This window comes from Lygodium microphyllum, chromosome 28 (genome assembly GCF_053477565.2).
Source record: "Lygodium microphyllum isolate KBCC chromosome 28, Lygodium_microphyllum_v1.1.10, whole genome shotgun sequence".
Classification (NCBI taxonomy): domain Eukaryota; kingdom Viridiplantae; phylum Streptophyta; class Polypodiopsida; order Schizaeales; family Lygodiaceae; genus Lygodium; species Lygodium microphyllum.
Window position 1 is genome coordinate 46,972,891 of NC_141162.1, and position 13,302 is coordinate 46,986,192.

Here is a 13,302-nt window from a genome sequence, read left to right on the forward strand (position 1 = left end):
GTTATTATCAAGAACATACTCTTCACCTTCATCTCCAGCTTCCATGGCTTCCTCCTTCGTTCTCTCCTCTTTTCTATCTTTCTCTCTCCTCTTCTAGTCTTATTTTCCCTTCTTACTCTCTTTCTCTCTCTTTAGCTCTTCTTCTCTCTCCTCTCAGTTTCATTCATTACAAGTAGTATCAGAGCTTGAGACTTTGGTCCTTTTCTTCTTTCCCCTTTCTTCCCTTTCAAATCCCAAAAACCCTAGTTAACTAGCTTACATGTATAGATACAACAAGGACTATAGTTAACCTCAGCTTTCTGGAGAGCAAATAGGAGCTATGGCTGAAGACTCAAATATATCTGGAGGTAAAATGATTAAAATAGCAGGTCATCACTTCTTTTCATGCAAAATTTAGGGATCCTAGGCCAAATTTGGAGTTCCAAGAGTTGGAAGGGGGTAAAAATCCCAATTACTTTTTGCCTCATCCCTCCTCTCTCCTTCCTACAAGCTACCATGGCTGCCAACCAACACAAACCCTCCAAGCTTGCTCCAACCATCTCCAAACCAATAGCCAAACTCAAAAGGAATCCCTATCAAAGGTAGTTGGCAACAAGCCGCAATTTACGGTGCAAATTGCGCTACTGCCCCTGGCTTCTTCCTGCCTCCTGCTCTTGCTCCTGGCCTTCCCCCTGGCACTCTTGGCCTCCTAGGGCAAGGGCTTAACCCTCTTCAACAAGATTTGACCCCTTCCCCTCTAACATTGAAACCCTAATTGAATCTCTTATTAAACACTATTTGTGGGCAGCCATTACTACTCAATCCAAGCTCTTGATGTAGCCCACAACCTCTGGAGCTCAACCATCAAGAGATCTCTCAACCCCTTTTTACCTTCCCTACTCGAATTGAAGACATGGAGCTTAGCTTGCATGGGAGCCTTGTGGGCAGTCATGAAAGCTTCACTTGAAGCTTTTCCTCTATGAAGCTCAAGCTCGGGAACAAGTACGGGGGCCATCATCATCATCATCATCATCATCATCATCATCATCATTAGGAGCATTCCAATACTAAAGTCTTCTCCCATGGGAATGCCCCAACCAACTGGGCTTGATTGATGGAGGAAACGGGAATCGTGGCTATGATTTAATGGTCTCCCCAAGCATTGAAGAGGTATGTCAATCTGATCTTAATCTCTCAAATTTAGCCACTTGCTGAGCTTAATCCCTTGTTGGAGAGAGTCAAGATTGCATAGGCTTAGTAGCTCAATTGCCTCTGCCTACATCATATCTAACCTAAAAATTCTTTGTATTGGCTGACATTAATCCCCTATTTTGTCTTGTGCCCAGGATAAGCCTCAAAGTGAATAATAGCCATTGTAAATTGGGTAAGTAGTAGCCAGTGAGTCACTGGACTACCAAAGTAACCCGTACCCCAACCCTTGTCCATTCCTTGCATCTCATGAAAAGGCCCAATGTTTCCTTTCCAATGCATCTCATGATGATTGCTTAATTAAAATTTTTGCCATGTATACTCCGACTTAGGAAAAAGGCCGATGCCAGGCGAGGTGGTAAGACAAAAGAGAGGTGACCCTCCCTTACCACTTAAGACCCTGAAGGGGTGCATAGCCCGGCCCATGGGAAACTTTGCCCACCTCTCGGTAATCCAAAGCCTGATACTTGTATGCAAGTTCAGGTACTTCCCCATGATCTCCATTTTCCCTGATGCAATGATTTTCCTTGGATACCCCCTCAATGCTAAATGGCATCCATATACATTACTTGAAGTGCATGCAGTCAAAAGAGATGTATGGCAGTGAATTCACTTAAGCATTGATGGAAGATAAGATGGGTATGCAATGATGCTTGGGATAATTCTCAACATGATTAAGATGCTATTTATGTTGTTGATCAGGACTCTCTAACTATGCTCCATCCATATAAGGCTTTTGCAATAAGAGCCAGGCAGTGTTTTTGGTCATAATCCTATAGGATAGTCAAGAAGATCCTATTGCAGATATTTATGTTTTGAATCTAGGAGTGAAATATATAGCTCTCCTCAAAGAGGGATTTGTCCCCTCTCGTTTGAATCAAAAACCTCCCCAATCGAAGCTACGGTTTGAAAGTTATGCCCATTTTTGTGCACTAGGGTCACTATGGACAATCGCTCTAGGATAGACATAGTAATTCCATTGCAAAAATTCTGATCATTTTCTATCAAAAAGGTTAATAGCTCATCTCGAAGAGGAATTTTTCCCCTCCGACCTAAGCCAAAAATCTTATCAATCGAAGTTCCCTACAAAAGGTTACGCTCCTTTTATTGATAGCAAGTCCTGTGGACTACATCCAAATGATTGGTCAGAAAGGCAAAAGCAAGGTCTAAGAGGAACTCCATATGGGGATTCAAGACTCTCGAACTCCCGGCACCTGGTGGGTGCTACATTTTCTAGTGCTTGAGACTGCTCTGGTGTCATGTAGTGCTTATGGGCTGTTGATCAAATCAAAATGGCTATGATCCTGTGATTTCTACAGGAGATTCTGATCGCGTGATTTCTACAGATTCATCAACAAGCTTGTCTTCTAGGATGCTATCTTCTACATCAAGCTTGAGTCATTCTCTCATGATCTACTGTAATTTAGCTACTCCTTTTGCTACATCTTTAGCAGCTGCAAGCGCATTATGTTCAAGGCAATCCCTTAAAACATTGCAAATCAATAACAATAGTACAAAATTGTAGGAATCATGACAAACATAATGGCCATGTTGTGTAGCAGCTCACAGAGCTATCATTTATCACTAAGCTTGAACAATAGTTTTTCATTTATCAGGAAAAAAAGTTCAAATCACTACATGAGTTGAATTTGATACTCTTAATGGACCCACAATTGCTGCTCCTATTACATGACCATATGGCCTTGCCATGGACATAATGAATCCACAAGTTATTCTGCAAGTGTCAACATCAAATAGAAACTGCTCAACATCAAGTAGATGCCCAAGTAAGCTGCAAGCAACATTAATCTATACAATTTTTATAAGACTCAAACAAGAGGTAGAGTTGGGGAAATATCAACCCCTTAATTAGCCTAATTGGACAAAAGCTTGCTAAATATCAAGAATGTGAACTCATGCAGCCTGCCATGCTGTCAGTCCATACTTAGGACTGACGTAGCTATGGAGCAGCACCCCATGGCATTTAAACCACTATCTTGACACAAAAAGGCAAACATTATAACCTCTGAGAGACTTGATTTTGGGAAAACCAATTTTGCTTTCAATTATTGCTTGTGCAGCCAATTGTTCCCTAGCTCTCATCTCCAAATTTTGACACCAATAGATATTGGATTCATTTGGCTATAAAGTACATGTATGGAAAGCCTTCAGAGGGGTAGCAACAGCAACACATCAATTGATGACAGCAACAGGTCCTTGGCACTGTAAGAAGAAATACTCAACAACCTTCAACATTAGTGTCATGACCAGCAATAGCTCAAATAGCAACAGGTTCTCATTGCAATGAATAGGGTGACAATAACCAAACATCTTAACTTGTTTTTAAATAGTATTTAAACTTAAATGGAAAGGAAAACAGAAAGGCCCAATGAAACAGCATACTTCTCCAAAGCTTTTGGACTTGAACAAGAAGTTCCACTAGGCTAGGAGTCTAGAGAGATCTATGGTGTATGATGATCCTTGACTGATGTCCCACCAGGCTCAAATTTTTAAACCTACAGTTTGTGAAAAATTCTGAGGTAATAAGACTTTTGAGAACCCCCAATTCTTGCTTCAATTGGATATCTTTCTTTTCTTCAGCTTCCCCCTTATTTGTAGATGATGCACCCTATAAGTTGTCATAAGCAAAGCCCCTGTCTACCCTAGAAGATCTATGCTTCTCTCCCACTTGGCTTGCTATCCAAATACTTCTTGTACATTGTCATACCATTCATGATAGATCTGCAAAGGTTAAGGTTTGCACTCGTTCTTGATGATGACTCCTTGCCAATTGTTAAGAGGGACAAGCTTAAAAAACGATTGCCATAGGTTATGCGGCTTACTAGTACTTAAACAACTTAAAAGTAGACAAGAAATATTTGGCCTAGGAGTGGATCAACTTTTGATCTTTGATTTCTGAGACTGACATGGTAATAATCTACATCAATGAGCAATGATCATGGCATCACATGGTAAAACCTATCAATGAGAAGGACCCCAAATCATGGCAGCCTCCTATAGTGCTTAATATGTTCTTTGTGGACCCACCTCTCGACCCTCTTGAAGCACAACCTATCTGACCTCCTAAATGCATGAAAAAACACAAAAAATTACATTATATATGTACCACCACACAAGAATGAGTCTAGGTATAAACAGAAAATAGAATCTCTATCCTCACCCCTCAATTAATAAGATACAAGTCTATAGTCACCCCAACACCCTCTCACTATATCTAAGCATGATGATATATAAGAAGCCCATTTTTCACACTATTTCCCATCATATGGGTACCTTCTTGACCCTTGTGCTCTTGAGAGAATGATATGCTCATGCGATTGATGAACTAGTCCACAACTATCAACACCATATTGGGGAATATGGGAATTTCCCATAAGTTTGGGACACGTGGTCAAATCTTTGGATTTTTCATTACTTGTACATTATAACTCCAAATCAAGCACTCTATAGCTCAATAGATTCCATTTTTCAAGTGCTTTCTAATGATAGGTCGCATCATATGGTTTTGAGAAACTTATGGGTATGTTATCCGGGTGCTACCTTTTTAGTATTCAAAAAATGGGAATTGAGAGATTCCCAAACTTACTAATATTGTGTTTGTTACATCTTTTACTAGTTGAGCAATGCAATAAACGTAAACCAAATATGAAACAACTATTATGCCTTGGAATATATATACATGCAACTATAGAATCCATATTTGTGAAGAAAAGGGGAAAGTTATGCATTATTCCTCTATTCCCACTTCATTGCCTTCAGGCTTGAAAATATCATGCAATGAAAAATATTAAAGCGTCCTTGTTTAGAAGAATCTCTTGCTTCCTTGACATAGCAAGCCTTCAATAGAATTTTTCCTAACATCAGCCTCAATACATGCTTTTAGACCTTGAATGCTTAAATACTATTGGCCCATACAAGAACCATTGACCTTTGAGTTCCTACACATCAATAGGATGTTTCTAACACTCTTGTACTTCACATGAGCACTAAAAATACTTAGATGGCACATACAACCTTCCCTACAATTCAGCATCAATGTTGCACCAACTCTTCTCACCATTGTAGCACCTATCAAGACAAGAGCAAAAAGATTATCCCATGATTAGGATACACACTTGTAGATGAATATAACCAAAATGGGAAATTTTGTGAATTCATATCAAGATTTTGGATGTTTGCCTATGTCTTCAAGATGCAACCAAAAGTGACTAAGTCAACATAAAACATTTTCAATTTCATCTATTCAAAAAGTTTCAATGATTACTCACCATACCCATTGTGTACATATTCTATAATTGGTACATTCCATGAGACTAGACTCCAAACTATGCTTATCAAAAACATCTTACACTTTTGTAAGCAGCCTACTTTTTCCATACATGTCTAACAATGCATTGCCAGCAAGAATACCTTATTTTAGAAACCATTTTTTAGCAATCTCAAAATGTATTTCTTTTCCCTCAACTATATCTTTGGTATAACCAACAGCTATTCGTATTTGGAAAGATGCCATCATATCACGTTCTTTCATAATAGTTTAGTACTTTCTTATCATGCCCATGTGGTGCATATCCTGCTATTAGGCAGCTCCATAAAACCACCTCTTGGACTAGAAGTTGGTCAAAAACTTATTGTGCTACTACAAGTAAAGCGCATTTTGCATACCTATCAGCCAATGCAATGCCATCAATCCTTTTCCTAGCACCACAAGCTATCAAGGCACAAGAAAAGGTGAAGAAACCCTCAAGTTTCATCTATTCATTATATGTCAAGGCCTACTAACCACACCCATATTGTATATATCATGCAATTCAAGCATTTCATGATGCCATACTCCAAATATCTTTTGTGTTTGCAAGTGAATCATATTTAGCACACATGTTCTTAAGTTGTTTCCTATGTAAATGTTTCTTTGCTAGCAAAACCAATACATATGAGAATGTCAACAAGAAATTTGCTACCCCTATGAAGTTCTATTTTCTTAGCATAAGAATTTAGTATGGACATGTACTTATATGCCCTTCTCAATTGCTCATATGCTACCTCAAGCTCTGAAATAGTGGGGAAAGGTTCTATCAACATGTAGCCAACAAAGCATACTCTATATAACATAAAAGCTTTCTCAAACCACTTCATGAAGTATATGAAGTTTACCACCTAGTATTGAGAGATGAAAGATATGCTCTAAATTTCCAAACCCAATTCAATGCATGATTGGAGCAAACATAATCAATAAAAAAATTTAGTAGACCATCCCTAAGCAGGAAACTACATGGCAATCCTAACCTGGTTACAAGTTGTTTTCATTTGCAAAAAATTGCAAGCTGAATGTCTTCTCTCTTCCTTCAAGTAGTTGTTGCGGTTTTCCTTCATAAATGGAGCCAATGATCTCTTTCTTTACCTCTTTCAAGTAGACCAACAAAACCACCACTTTTGATGCCTGTAGACATTTGACTACAAAACTTGTCATTGTAAGAATCAACTTGATTTTGCATCTCTTCAAATTTAATCCACTAGTTTAAAAAACATGTTGAAGAAAAGGACAAGAATGATTCTTAAAACTCTCACGTAAGAATTTATGGTTACTTCCTTTGTGTCATGATTCTTTGGAATTTCATATTTGATCATCTTAAGGTAGCATTCCACAAACACCTTGCAAGTTGGAAACCAAAAATGACTGGTAATTAGTGCATGTGCTTAAACATTACTGATGGCACCTTTGGTGAAATCCATGCCATGGTGCTTGATGTTGCTTGATGTAGCCCTTCATGTTACTAGCTAGTTTCCAATTATTCAGACTCCTCAGCATCACCTTCTTTCTGTGCCCTGTGTTCTTAGTTTTCTACTCAATGTGAGTGCTGGGCACTGCCTGTTTGGGCTCCTCCTTGATATATAGGTTTTTTCATACTTGTATTTGCTATGCTACTCCTCACGGCTTTCACATCTTCTACATTTCCCGGCTTCACAGCCTTCGCAAGGAAAGTCTTGTAGTCTTCTTCCTCATCTTAAAGATCACCACAGCAGCAGAGCTCGCCCAATAGTCAAGCAACTCGTTGATATGGTAGGAGCTTTGGCCATATCGGGCTGCATAGTGGAGGGCAGACTTCTTGTACTTGTCAATGACCGAAATCTGTGGATCCTTCTGATTCTCATGATTGTGTGTGCTTGCACACATGCATTTGTACTAATTTCTCTTTTAGGGTTTTCCTTGTACAAATTCTCATAAAAAATCCTGAGAGGATCCCTATGAAAGAAGAGCCAAGAAAGTTATGTTGTATATAAGTAATCAAAATAGCTTTGAAAATTTAATAAGACCCCAAAAAAAAGAGAGAGCGAATATATGCCACCTCATCTAGAGGATCATGCTTCTGCCTTGGTAAACTATACACCTTTCTCTCTCTTTTTTCAGGTTCCTCCTTGGAACCTTTACTCTTCTTTGAAACATCCTTTGATGATGATGCTTTGCTAATTGAAACAAAAACTTGCATATGCAGAAAATATTGATACACATATTGAATGTTAGATAAGAAAACCTCACACCATCCTAGTCCTTGAAATATTAGTACACATTTTGAACATTGAGAGTGAGAAAACCTGAACACCAACATACTTCCAGCTAGTGTTGTCCCTTTTCACAGATTAAGTAATTCATACTGTGACTTATAACTAAGTGGTGTGCTCCTATTTAAGGGGCACCTGAAAGTGTGATCAAATTATGTTTAGCCATACTTTCAAAAGCCTACATAAATACATTTAATGTATGTGCTGAAAAAAGACGGATGTCTATAGAGCTTCAATCTAAATCATGAGCAGGTCCATAAACGTTACACGAGTATGAAAGTGAACAAGTCAAATTAGGAAGTAAGCAAAGCCTTGTAGAATTTACTGTTGTATATGGGATTCATCCCTACTGGAATTGATGTTATCCCATTGGCAATGTTAGTTATTGTATTTATCTTCCTTTCACCATATGGCAGATCAGTCATGAGAACACCAAATTGCTAAAAGTTGTCTAGCTGTCACAGAAATTCAGTAAAATACAAGTTGTTGATCATACCTCACTGATGCCAAATGAAGCCTCGGTTATGATGACGATCTTCCCGTGCAAATTCTCCTTGAGGACCGCATTGAAGAAGCACAGTAGCACACTGCGGAAGATGAGTGGGAGCCACAAGACTTCTCTCTCGTCTGTACACAAAGACCCTTTTGGAGAGGTGGATTCTGTGTGAGCTATAGCCCTCTCATCCCTTGAATTCGACATGCTATCGAGTTCGACATCGCATGTTGGATCCATTGCGGGTGAATTTCTCTGCCTGTGGATGTCATATCCCCACGCGTGATGGAGCTATCTGTAGTTGTCATAGACCTAGATCTGTCTATCTTGGTGGTTGCATCGGATGATTCTGTTGTTCTGGCCAGTCCTTATCAGGTCTTGGAGATCGGATTATTGCAGATGGTGCAACTGGGCATACAACCTTAACAAATCAACAATCACAGTGGTGCCTCGTCATCCTCTAATGCCTCTTACTCTTGATAGCCATCTTTTGTTGCGACCACAGAGTTTCCACTATGGCGCGTTGGTGTTGGTCGGTGTGGCCGGATGATTCGTGCCTCTTGCAAACTTGTTTTCTTATTGCTCATATAACCAAGTCCAAACCAAACCTAATCCAGACTTGTTTTTTTGGTAATGCTCACTCCATAGCCATGTATGCATGTTTCTTTAGGAAAAACCCTTCTTGAGAAGGCCCTACCATGTTAACCTACTAGCTTCTTCAAACACTATCATGTTTAAAGCATGAGACTAGCAACTACCCTACAAAGTTTAATAGTCATGGATAAACTAGTGGTGGGTAAGGCAACTACTCTTAACAAATCTTCAAACATGTAAACCGAGTTCATGGTTGTAATCTCAGGGAAGGGGGATTTTCATGCCTCATTTTACAGCTCCCGCCTAGTGCCATGTTATAAGATCTATATATACGGTCTATTTATAGATTGAAATTTCTAGTTGAAGTGTGCTCATGCACAGCTCCCACTGCAATGCTAACAAATTTCTATTGACTCTTATACAGACTCATAAGTTGCTGCTAATATCTATCTACAGACTTGCAAGTTGTAGGTTGCTACTCTATTGCTCACCACATGAATATCCCCAAGACCATGTCCAAGTCTAGGACATATTGATTACTAGCCTTATTTTGTAAGCCCCATATCCAGGTGTATCATTGTTTGAAAATTTACTCTGAATTGCTACCTTGAATAGTGCATTCAACAATATGCATCACTGTTTAAAAAATTCGTGCACAAAGAAAAAAGTTATTAAGTCCCCTTACATGTTGGAAATCTATTAAAGGTGCCTGCAAATGGATAACACAAGTTGTTTTTCTTGAAGATGAGTTCTGTTCTTCTTCTATCCTTCTACTAGAATAATCTCCTCCTTACCTTCCAAACATAAGAAATTTTCCTCTTTTACTACCATGGTGTTGAGTGTTGAAATGACTTGTTTTTTGGCTGATTTTTGTTGTTTTTGAGAGCTGAATGGTTGATTTTATGGGATGATTGATTGATTTGGAAGTGGTTTGAGAGTGTTTTAGATGATATTGATTGTGTTTTGAAATTTCATGATGTTTTTTGATGGTTCTGTGATGTTCTGATAGGTTCTGTAAACCTTCTGTTTTGTTCTATTTTGGTCTGTTTTGTTCTGATTGTCTTCTGTAAGGAGGGATGAAGTATTGATTGATGAAGAATGAGATATTGTGAAAGTTTATTGAATGGTTTGTGAGAGTTTGAAATGGTTTGAGAATGAGTTATGAGGTTTTGATAATCTTCTGTAGGTCTTCTGTAGAGCTTCTGCTTCTGTTCTGTTTCTATTCTGTTCTGTACTGTAGCTGTTCTGGTACTGTTCTGTAGACTGTTCTGTATGCTTCTGTATGTGTTCTGATGGATGAGAGTGTAGTTTGGAAAAGTTTTCTAGCCTTGGAAAGAGGTGAATACAAGTGCAAAAGAGCTAAAGGAAGTGGAAGAAGTAGCTGCCAAGGACTCAAGTGAAGACTAGAGTGAAGTGACAGTAATGAGCTATGAAAAGACACTGTAGTGGCTCTGGTGACCCTTCATATTAGACATACCTCTTGGGAGGGGTATCCACAACCTAAGAAGGATTATTGAGAGTGATTTTGAGAGATTGTAGTGAGGATATGATGTATTATTGATGGAGAGAAAGAGAGAGAGTCAGAGATAGCTAATTCTACTGAAACAGAGTGATTGTATATGAGAGATTGAGAGAGAAGACTATGAAGATATTGAAGATGAATACTATGTGATGTATTTCCATTCTAAGATGGTGTATTCCTTTGCTTTCTTTGTTCCATTGATGGATTTTGTGAAGATGTTGAAGAATATGGTTGATTCTATTAAAATCCGTGGGAGATCTACATGATGCTGCATGAAGATTTGTCGTGCATGGTGTTCTTTTCTTCATTGTGATCATATGAAATATGATAAACAAGCTTGTTGATGTTACAAGATAGATTTTCTTGCAAGAGAATTCCCTTTTCCTTGGTGTTCCTCTCGGGTCTCCATGTTTTTGGTGCGCAGCCGGGGAATCTTGCCATCAACAAGCACCAGAAGAGGCTGAAAATGAAGGAAATGGCATTGCCAAGAAGAGAAGAATTCAATGGATGATTGTAAAGTTCCTTCTTCCACTGAAGAGTTGGAATTTCTCATAATCAAAGCCACTTTCCACAAGAAGTTCATCCCACAATGGTGGAAACATATCACCATCATGATGCATGCTCTATGTGGTGGACAGTTTCCTCTTCCTGTTGAAGCAGCAGAAACTTGCATCTTGGTGGCAAACTGTTTGGGAACGAACTGAAGAGCAGAAACAGAGAGAATGACCATCCATGGAAGATTTGGCATTTATTGAAAAGTTTCTAGACAACATCAAGTGGGAGATTGTGAAGAAGCTTCAGGAGTCTTGGTCTGTAGAGGTTCACAAGGACAAGAAGGAAAAGAGTTGAAATTTGTTCGTGGATGCTCAACAGCAAGATACATGGGATGCTTGGTGTACTGATAATCTTCTGTTTGTTCAATTAGCAACCCACTGGAAGTTGGTAGACAGAGTGTTTTTCACAACATACACTATTGAAACCATCAGAAGCTGGCATTACCATGATGATGGCACCACCACAATGCTCAGACGTATGCATTTTGACACCTTCAGAACCGAATACCTTCCTCTGTGTAGTGGCATGAAAGCAGAATTTAGGGACGTTGAAAAGAAAGAAGTAGAAGAAATGTTGGCAAGAGAGTCCTCCAGAGACTGAAGCCTTCTGTTAACCCTCTGTGGAGCACTAACAACATAGTGGAGTCAACCCCCTGATGAATGATGCAATAAAAAGGCAAGCGTTAGAACGAGTCCAGAGGTACGTGAGAAGAGAGAAAGCAAAAATCAAGGCTGAGAACGAGCTAGCAGCAGAAGCTACCTTTGACGCCCTTGCGGAACTCTTTACAGAAGTCCCAATGGCACATCAAGCCCTTCCTCCCCCTGCTCCTTTTATGATTTTTCCTATCCCTCCCTACATCCACTTTCCCTTATTCCATTACCCTCTCCTAACACTTCCATATCTCATCCACCTCAGTTGGTTAGTGACTGTGACGGGTTTGATACTCAAATTTCCAGAAGAAGGGGATGGAGTTCAGATGATTGCCTTACAGGACCGCAGATTAATTGGCCAGTAATTCCAGGAGAATGGACAGCTTCTAGTCAAGCTTATCAAAACTATGTTCATTTTGCCCAGCAGTATTCACAGTCTGCAGATCCCTCAGTGAGATTAACTGCTCACTTTGCTTAGTACCTGGCGTATATGCGTAGGCACTCTCATAATGATTCCACGCCTATTCCAAAGTTGTGCATGAATGTCAATGTGAGCATTGATTCCCAGCAACTGGATATATTGTATTTTCATGCCCTCTGTTTGCCTAGCAAATACTTGGTCCTGTTGGAAAGGATGTGCTGTCTCCAATTTTTTCAAAATCCTCCCAAAAACTTTGTAGATGAATCCTTGTCTATGGATCGTTTCCGACAACATCAATTTTTTAAGCGGGATCATCTTCATTGATACCTTTCCAATGTATGGTGGAAGCTTTCTAATGAAAAACTCTCTTTTTGAAGGAGTCATTCAGATGGTTGTGTTGTGTGTAGTGTTTGTGTTGTGAGTTTATTTATGTCAAACAAACGTGGTGGTTTCCTATTGGATTTCGTGTACAAGCTATGTTTTGGAGAATTGTGGTGATGGGGTCGTGGTTGCAGAGTTGAAGTTGATGCTGATGAAGACGAAGCAAACTCTTATATCTTTTACAAATTTGTGGTGATTTTTAGTTTGATAAGAGGTGTTAATGTATAAAGAGTTTTCCTTTCTTTATATTTTTATATCCGAAACAGGTTATAAGTTGGGGTCGTGGTGGATGGATTATTTTTGAAAAGATATTGAAGATCAAAGTTGAGCTTTTCAACTGAACTTGTATTCCCTTTTTCCTGGGTCGCGAGGACGCTTCCTTATTAAGTGTGGGGATATGTTGAGTGTTGAAATGACTTGTTTTTTGGCTGATTTTTGTTGTTTTTGAGAGCTGAATGGTTGATTTTATGGGATGATTGATTGATTTGGAAGTGGTTTGAGAGTGTTTTAGATGATATTGATTGTGTTTTGGAAGTTCATGATATTTGTTGATGGTTCTGTGATGTTCTGATAGGTTCTGATTGGTTCTGTAAACCTTCTGTTTTGTTCTGTTTTGGTCTGTTTTGTTCTGATTGTCTTCTGTAAGGAGGGATGAAGTATTGATTGATGAAGAATGAGATATTGTGAAAGTTTATTGAATGGTTTGTGAGAGTTTGAAATGGTTTTAGAATGAGTTATGAGGTTTTGATAATCTTCTGTAGGTCTTCTGTAGAGCTTCTGCTTCTGTTCTGTTTCTATTCTGTTCTGTACTGTAGCTGTTCTGGTATTGTTCTGTAGACTGTTCTGTATGCTTTTGTATGTGTTCTGATGGATGAGAGTGTAGTTTGGAAAAGTTTTCTAGCCTTGGAAAGAGGTG

General features: G+C 39.0%; 1 non-coding gene across 1 annotated transcript; it reads left to right on the forward strand.

Annotated features, from left to right (window-relative positions):
• Positions 1-12,663: 12,663 nt before the first annotated feature.
• LOC148011419 (small nucleolar RNA SNORD36) lies at positions 12,664-12,732 on the forward strand. The gene has a single exon (XR_015689410.1). It is a non-coding gene; the product is annotated as a small nucleolar RNA SNORD36 (small nucleolar RNA).
• The last annotated feature ends 570 nt before the right edge of the window (positions 12,733-13,302 follow it).